Raw genomic sequence first — 8,804 nt, forward strand, 5'->3', positions numbered from 1 at the left:
AGTGTATCCTAGTTCTGTCCACTGAAAAGCTGTTAGAAACAATGATGGACCCAGTAAGCACCCATGGCCCCCAGAATGTGTTAGCTAATTCCATAGCCCTGAGCACTTCAAAACTCATATACATGGTTATAGCAGCTTTATTCATAATAGCCAAGAACTTGAAACAACCCAAATGTCCCTCGCCAGGTAAATAGTTAAATTATGGAGGTACCTGGGGGCTCAGTTGGTTAAGTGACCAACTTCATCTCAGGTCGTGATCTCCCGGTTCATGAGTTCGGCCCCACATTGGGCTGTCTGCTATCAGCCTAAATAAACAAACAAACAAACAAATAAATGTTAAACTATCGTATATCCATACTATAAAATGCTACTCAGCAATCAAAAGGAACATACTATTGGTATACAACAACTTGGATGAATTAGCTAGGTTATGCTGAGCCAAAAAAATAATAATAAAAGCTGGGGTGCCTGGGTGGCTCAGTCGGTTAAGCATCCGACTTCAGCTCAGCTCATGATCTCACGGTTTGTGGGTTTGAGCCCCACGTTGGGCTCTGTGCTGACAGCTCAGAGCCTAGAGCCTGCTTCAGATTCTGTGTCTCCCTCTCTTTCTGCCCCTCCTCTCTCAAAAATAAATAAACATTTTTAAAAATGCATCAAAATCTCCTGGATGGCATGTTAAAACACAGAATGCCAGGCTCCAGCAAAGAGTTTCTGATCCAGTAGGTCTGTAGTATGGCCCAAGAAATTGAACTTTAAAAATTTTTATTTTATTATTTTTTTAAATGTTTATGTATTTTTGAGAGAGAGAGAGACAGAGCATGAGCCAAGAAGGGGCAGAGGGAGAGGGAGACACAGAATCTGAAGCAGGCTCCAGGCTCTGAGCTGTCAGCACAGAGCCTGACACGAGGCTCAAACCCACAAACCATGAGATCATGACCTGAGCCAAAGTTGGACACTTAACCAACTGAGCCACCCAGGCGCTCCCCCCAAGAAATTGCATTTCTAATAAACTCCCAGATGATGTTAATGCTGCTGGCCCTAGCCCACATTTTGAGAACCACAACTGGTAAGTGGTGATGCCTCAGCCTACCTTGGCCCCAGGGCCTGACTACCCAGGCTCTTACCCATAACCCCTAGTGCTTCCCAACCCGCAAGTGGGGCAGGTGGCATGAAAGAGGTCTTTGGGCAAATACTATTTGGGATGTACAACTTGGGGAAAAATGTGGCAGTTCCCCCCAGACTTTGCTGCTCCCCCCTCCCACTCCCAGGTAGGCCCACCCAGAAGCTACTAAGCCTTTGGCCTAGGGCTAGTCCCGGGCCCTCTCCTACTTCTCAACTCCTTTCCTGGCTGATTTCCACAGCTCCTAGACCAAGCGATCAACAACTGTGAGTGTGTGCATTTGGGTGAAGGGTGGTGTAGGAGGCTGAATAATGACCTCCCAGAGACATGAGGCCCAATCCCAAGTCTCCTTAAAAGAGGGAGGCAGCAAAGAGGAGACAATGTGAGAGAGATCAGAGTGGCCACCAGAGGCTGGACCAAAGCAAAGAATGGGTTCTCCTCCAGAGCCTCTGGAGGGAGCACAGCTCCCCTTGCACGTTGATTTTGGCTCAGGGAAACTAATTTCAGACTTCTGACCTCCAGAACCATGAGAGAATGAATTTATGTTGTTTTAAGGTACTGAGTGTGTGGTAACTTGTTATGGCAGCCCCAGAAAACTAATACAGTTGGGGGAAAAGTCTGGGCAGCACCTCGGGCTTGGGTCACCGTGTTCCCCAGGATCTCACCCACACTCTCACCTTGGCAGCATCCCCATCCCTTGGGGGGCTGAGATTGGAGGCCCCTTGGTGAGAAGGATCTGGTCATGAAGGACCATCTTGTCCTGAGAAGGCTTCCCCAGGCTCCAGAGAGTTACCAAGGGAAACAGGTAAAGACAGGAGGAGGAAGAGTGGGACGTGGGAGATAGACAGGTGGTGTATTGGAGGCACTGGGGAGGGAAGCCTGGTGTTGGCATTATAGAGGAATGACTCACTGGGGTCCCTCCATGTAGGGAAAGGGATGGGGGCCATATCAGCACAGAGGGAGGGGCCATTAGGGGAAGTCTTGTGTGAAGAAGTTAATGGTGAGGGTCTCTGTCCAGCAATGCCCATCCAACGGCCTCCAACATCTCAAGGTCCAGGGAGTGGCCACACAGCTGGTCACTGATCATGTCCAAAGCATCAGGCAACCATGGCAACCAGGAAGCGTGCTCAAGAAACTGAGGCCTTAGATACTGAGTTTTAGGAGACCAAAACCTGGGCTGCTAGCAGAGCCCTAGGAATTAGGACCCAGCCCCCACCCCACCCATGACAAGCTCCTCTCTGCCATGCACTGTGTCAGTCCTTAACCCAAGAAAACCCCCAAATGCCCAGCACATTTCCTATCTGCATCCTAGACTGAAGAAAGGCGTGTTGCTCTGGCACCAATGAGCTGAGCAAAGATCTGGAATTGGGTTGGTTCTAGGCTAGAGGGATGGAGGGGCCACAAGCAGGAACCAGGTAGTCCAGCAGGAAGTGAACTTGGCAGAGAAAGAGGCCTTCCACACTGCTGTCGCCAAACATGTGCCTGTGGGCACAGATATCACATCTGCTGCCCCAGGTCCATAGTCCACGCTTAGGGACAGAGAGAGGAATAGGAGGGACTCACATCCCAGAGAGGACTGGGCCTGGGTCCAGAAGCCAAAGGACTCCCCCCCACCCCCAACCCCTCCAGCAACACCATCTCTTTCCTCTTTAGGCCTTAGTCTTCTCATTATTAAAGGTGGAGGTACTATATTAGTTGATCTCTGAGCAGCTTCTGTTCCAGGCAGTACATCCCCTCCCCCAAACACCACACACACACACACACACACACACACACAGAGTTCAGTCTTTTGCCACCACCCAGGGACTGGTCCCCTCCCCTTGGCATCTCCTGCAACCAGCCCCTTCCTCTCTCCTTCCCAAGACTCTCACTTCTCCCCAGGACTCTAGCATCTCCCCTCCCCACCAGCCATGGCAGTCTCCCCAGTCAGCCCCCAGCCAGGAGTGGCAATTCAGGATGACTGGATAGATGTGTCCAACCAGCCAGGCCTACCAGGCGCCACAGGAAGCAGCAAGTATCCTGATGCAACTTAAAAGTGGGAGGTCTGAGGATGGATGCTGGAGATCAACTGCTTCTTGGCAAAAGAGAAAACCCTAGAAGCATAAAGTGGGTGCAGTGAGAGCTGCAGCGGTGGAGCAGGTCAGATCTCCTGCCAGGAGCAAGCTCCGTGCTTTGGGAGTCATCCAGTGAGCAAGGAACTGAGGTAACACAGGGCACAGGTCAAATGGAGGAACGGGAGAAGCCCTGGAATGGGAAGCCATCATTCCAAGAGAGCCCCACCATGGCCCGAAGCTAAGCTGGGACATTGGGCACCAAGACCAGGGTTCCCCAATCTGATCAAAATCTCCTCTTCCTTCTCTACCTTCAGGCCAGTGGTCCCAGCTCAGGGTGTTCCCCTTACCCAAAGCAGCCTAGATATCTCTCCCCTCCTCCACTTCCAAGAGACTGGTCCTCCATATCCTTCTCTTCCTCTTCTCTAGATCCTAGGCCAGCTTCTATCACTCCACTCCCAGCATCATCTCTGCCCCACTTGGCGCTGGAGGCATCCATGCAGTGAGCTGGATGTTCCTGAGACCATATCCATCCTCTCCAGATCTTCTCTGCCCACCCTCAAATCTGCAGGGTGCCCAGTGTGGTTCTGGGAGGGTGGGGGGGAGTCCTCTTCATAGCCCTTATAATATCAGCTTGGAGGATCAACATGCCTGGTTCATAGGGCTCATCCACTTGTCCTGTACTCCCCAGAAATCCCACCAGGAAAATCTCATCTTGCTTACAAGACACTCTCACCTGCAAGGGGTAGTTATGCTTTGGCCAATGAGGTGACCCCCAACACACACACATGTAAGCATGTACTTGTTAACAGGTACAGGTCCCACTGAGGAGCAGCATCAGGTCATGTCACAGAGCACTATCCATCAGAAGAGAGTAGATCCCTTGGGCCAGGCTCTATGAAGACCTCCATGGTCCTGTAGAAAGCCAAATTCGGTGTAGGATGGCAGATGCACCTGCTGGGAGGAGGAGGAACAAACTTGGAGAGATGGTGCAGGGACACTGGGGCAGCCCACAAGGCAATTTTGTGCAAATTAGAAAAATGTGCCCCTTTCCTGAAGCCCTTTACTGCTATGTGGTGAAAAATTGCCCTAATGGTTCCATACATGTCTGTTGATTGTAGAGTTGTGCAGTGCACAACCTACACAACAGTAACCGTTGGCCCTGAAGGACGGAGAGAGAAGGAGGAGGGGCCCCTAGGTTCAGTCAGGGAAATGGGGAAAGCAGTGATCAGTGACATCCAATATCACTAACTTAACTTAGAGGTGTTACTGAACTCCTCTAAACCACAATTTACTGATTTGGAAACCAGCAGTGATGGCCTTAGGGCCTAAGAGACAGTCTGCCTTCAGGACTAAATGAGGTGATGGATGCAAAGCTCTGTTAGGCATGAAGTGCGAGCTCCGGTGATGGTGGACATGGCAGCAAGAACAGTAGAGCAAGAGGGCGAGAGAGGCTAGCTGTTCCCCGGCAGGGGACAGGTTTCACTAGCTTGTTGAGAAGGGGTGTGTGTCTGTGTGTGTGTGTTGTGTTGTTGTTTTGGCTTTATTTGAGAACGCGCGCGCACGAGAGAGAGCTGGGGGTGTGGAGGGGTGGGGGGTTGGAGCGAGGGGCTCGATCCCAGAACCCTGGGATCAAGACCTGAGCCGAAATCAAGCCTCAAGACGCTCAACCCAAGCCCGGAATTGTTTTCACTAGAAATTAACTGTCCGGTGGAACCAGTGTCCAACGTCCGAAGTTACCACGGTGGGCGGACCCCGAGGACACAGGGCAGGGGCTCCGTAGGGGCCGCGGCGAGGAGGGGCAGGGGCTCGGGTCTGAGGCTCACACAGGGACGCCTCCCTGTTCGCGGACACTGCCAGGAGGCCCTCCCGCCCCTCCGCCGCCGTGGCCGCCGCCCCTCCAGGCCGCTGCCAGCTCCTACCCTGGGGCCGAGAGAGGCGCGGCGAGAGGGCGGTGGCAAAGCCTCGGCGGATCAGGCGTCCGCGCACGCCAGCGCCACCTGGAGCTCAGGAGATCGAGGTGGCGGATCGCGCAGGTCCCCCAGCTCGGCGGCCGGCTTGGTGCCGCGCTGTCGTTCCACCCGGACATCCCACCCGGAGCTTGGTGCCCTGGGGCCGGGTCTCCCCGCACCTACACCAGTCGGACCGCGGGAGGAGGCGGCAGAGACCCCCGGGGCGGCCAGGGCCTCAGGGGTTGTGGGGTGACGTCACGGGGTTGGGCCGGTGGCCAGGTTTGGCACGCACTGCCTTCATTGTGTACCCTTCCTCCCCTTTCCTCAGTGACTTCAGGATAAAGTGCAAATTCCTTCAGTTTCCAGCCTTATATCACCTTTCCCACCCAAAGGAAGTCCCCAGGACCCCAGGCTGGTGCCTTCAACTACCCAAGGGGCCTTCCATGACCTTTCCCCAGGGCAGCTTCTGGTGCATGGCCCCCCCATCCAACCCATCTCAGGTTAAAATATAATTCCCAGGCCTCACTTCAATCCTGGCTTTGAGGCCAGGGATCTGTATTATTTTTCTCCTTTTTAATGTTTATTTAGAAAATTTAATGTTTGTTTATTTTTGAGAGAGAGAGACAGAGAGACAGAGTGTGAGGGGGGAGGGGCAGAAAGAGAGAGGGAGACATAAAATCTGAAGCAGGCTCCAGGCTGTCAGCACAGCCCAAGGCAGGGCTCCAACTCACAAACCATGAGATCATGACCTGGGTTGAAGTCAGATGCTTAACCGACTGAGCCACCCAGGCACCACAATGTTTATTTATTTTGCCCCTCACAAGCAGAGGAGGGGCAGACAGGCGGGGGGCACAGAGGATCTGAAGCCAGCTCTGTGCTGACAACAGTGAGCCCCATGTGGGGCTCGAACTCAGGAACCAGGAGATCACGTCCTGAGCTGAAGTTGCCCACTCAACAGACTGAGCCACCAGGTGCCCCAGAATCTGTATTTTTAACGAGTTCCCAGGTGATTCTGATGTATCTGAAAGCTTCGGAATCTAATGGTCTGCATTCCCGCTCAATATGGCAATGGTTCTCAAACTTCGTCTGTCTTGTTAAAACAGATGGGTGGGACCCGCCCTCAGAGATTCTGATTCAGTGGGTCTGGGGTAGGGCCTGAGAGTCTACATTTCTACCCATTTTCAGGGTGCGGCTAGTACAGCTGGTCTAGCACCACACCCTGAGAACCACTTCTCTGGTGTGTTTAGAAGACCTATTCAGGGGCGCCTGAGTGGCGCAGTCAGTTAAGCGTCCGACTTCAGCCAGGTCACGATCTCACGATCCGTGGGTTCGAGCCCCGCGTCAGGCTCTGGGCTGATGGCTCAGAGCCTGGAGCCTGTTTCCGATTCTGTGTCTCCCTCTCTCTCTGCCCCTCCCCCATTCGTGCTCTGTCTCTCTCTGTCCCAAAAATAAATAAACGTTGAAAAAAAAATTTTTTTAAAAAAAGAAAAAAAAAAAAGAAGACCTATTCACCTGCTGCCAATTCACCATGTATCAAGCCCTGTGCAAGGCACTTCACATTCATGCAGCCGTGTGACATTAAGTATTTACTGTATTCTCCAGATAAGGAAAGTAAGATTCAGACAGGTTAACTCACTTGCTCAAGGTCACACAGCCAGGAAGGATGGGTTTTTCTGAGTTGGCTGTATCTCTTGTGCACTGCTAATTATCTGCCCCCTGAGGGTTTTGCTTGTCTCTAGAAGTCAACCCCGGCACTCCGTGAAGCCTGAAAAGGTACAGGAGAGGGCTTTGAGTCCCGTTCCCACACTGCCCTGGGTTCAGGGGACTGATTTTGCTGGGTGCCAGGTTCTCTGCTCAGAGAGTTCATGAGGAAGGGACTGAGAAGCCACCTTGTGTGGTGCTGACCCCTACTTCCTTTGCTCCCGCTCACATCGAGAGGGGAAGATCCTGACTTCTCCCTGATTGGCTCCAGAGTCTCCTGGACATTCACCAGAGAATGGGAGGAGGGAAGGACACAGAAAAGGATGGAGGCAGGGCCATCAGAGAGGAGAATGGAGAAGCAGTGCTGCACAGGTGCCCCGGCACCTGTCGGTACTGCCTGGAGGTATTGCCCCAATAAGTCCTGGGTGGCAGCCTGTCCTCAGGGGCAGGGACACACAAGTGGAGCCACAGCTGTGGATGGGGTGGAGAGGAGAGCAGGTAAAGGACAGTGTGGTGAGGGAAAAAGCAAATCTGAGTAGGCTGTTAGGGACGAGGAGAGTTCTCACCTGTGACTCCCAATTCCTGTCTATTTCACACCGGGCTTCTCCCTGGTCACCTCTGAACCCCCACTTTCTGTGGGGTAGACCCGAGACAAGGAGTCAACAACCCGTCTGGACAGTGCTTAATCTCCCCTGGCTCTCCCTTCCAGCCCCAGGCTTTGTGTTTCTCCCTGCTTGCTTCTGGGTCTTAAAGGTTTTCTTGGGGAGGGGAGCACAGTCAGGGAGCCAAAGGCAGGACCCCAAAGGGAGTGAGTCTGAACCCTGAAGCCCATCGAGTGGACAGGCCAGGACCAAGTAGTGCATACCCAATGAGTCAGCCTTCCCTACCCCAAACATCCATTGAACACCTCTGCGTGAGGGGCACTGTGCTAAGGTAAGCCTGGGACCCTGGGACACTGCCCAGGAAGGGGGCGGGGACTCAGGGAAGGCTTCTCTGAGGAAGGGGGAGAGAAGCTCTGAAGGGGGAATGGGAGCAAGCCAGGTGAAGAATGTGGGGGAACAACTTTCAAAACTGAAGAATCGGCATCTGCAAAGGCCCAGGGGCAGGAGGAAATAAATGGAAACCAACCAAGCACACTGGAAGTGACAGCAAGAGGAAACCCAGAGAGATGAGGTCAGGCAGGTGGACAGGGACCACCGCCAGGAGCTGAGGTAAGGGGATTGGGTTTCATCCTAAGGGCTGCAGGACACCCTGAAAAGGACTTACATGAAGAGACGACGTACTCCAAGTTGCACCGCAAAGATCTCTCTAACCCCATATAAAATTTCAAAACTGTATTTGTTTGGTGAAAAATAAGAGTAAATAAGCTCATACCTGTTAGAATGTCTGCCACCAAAAAGACAAGAGGGGTTCCTAGGTGGCTCAGTTAAGCGTCCAACTTCAGTTCAGGTCATGATTTCTCAGTCCATGAGTTGGAGCCCTGTGTCGGGCTCTGTGCTGACAGCTCAGAGCCTGGAGCCTGCTTTGGATTCTGTCTCCCTCTCTCTCTCTGCCCCTCCCCTACTCACACTCTGTCTCTCTTTGTCTCTCTGAAAAATAAATAAACATTAAAACACATTTTTAAAAAGACAAGAGATTGTAAGTGTTGGTGAGGGTGTGGAGAAAACACAACACTTGTGCACTGCTGGTGGGAATGTCACTTGGTGCGGCCACTATGGCAAATGGTATGGAGGTTTCTCAAAAATTAAAAATAGAACTACCATGTGATCCAGCAATCCCACTTCTGGAGATTTATCTGAAGAAGAAACAAAAACACTAACTCAAAAAGGTATCTGCACCCCCATGTTCATCATAACATTATTTTTTTCATGTTTATTTATTTATTTTGAGAGAGAGAAAGTGAGCAGGGGAGGGGTAGAGAGAGAATCCCAAGTAGGCTCCACGCTGTCAGAGCAGAGCCTGATGCGAGCCTTGAACTCA

General features: G+C 52.3%; 1 long non-coding RNA gene across 3 annotated transcripts; it reads right to left on the reverse strand.

Moving 5' to 3' along the window:
- Positions 1 to 121: 121 nt before the first annotated feature.
- LOC122472011 lies at positions 122 to 7,337 on the reverse strand. 3 transcript variants are annotated; one of them, XR_006294325.1, is made up of 4 exons: positions 6,760 to 7,332; positions 3,908 to 4,128; positions 1,798 to 3,213; positions 122 to 305 (listed from the first exon to the last, which is right to left on the reverse strand). It is a non-coding gene; the product is annotated as an uncharacterized LOC122472011 (long non-coding RNA). The 3 variants fall into 3 exon arrangements; XR_006294327.1 differs by having other exon boundaries at positions 3,113 to 4,128; positions 6,760 to 7,337; XR_006294326.1 differs by having other exon boundaries at positions 1,798 to 4,128; positions 6,760 to 7,334.
- Positions 7,338 to 8,804: the final 1,467 nt, after the last annotated feature.

The sequence above is a fragment of the Prionailurus bengalensis genome, chromosome E3 (assembly GCF_016509475.1).
Source record: "Prionailurus bengalensis isolate Pbe53 chromosome E3, Fcat_Pben_1.1_paternal_pri, whole genome shotgun sequence".
Classification (NCBI taxonomy): Eukaryota; Metazoa; Chordata; class Mammalia; order Carnivora; family Felidae; genus Prionailurus; species Prionailurus bengalensis.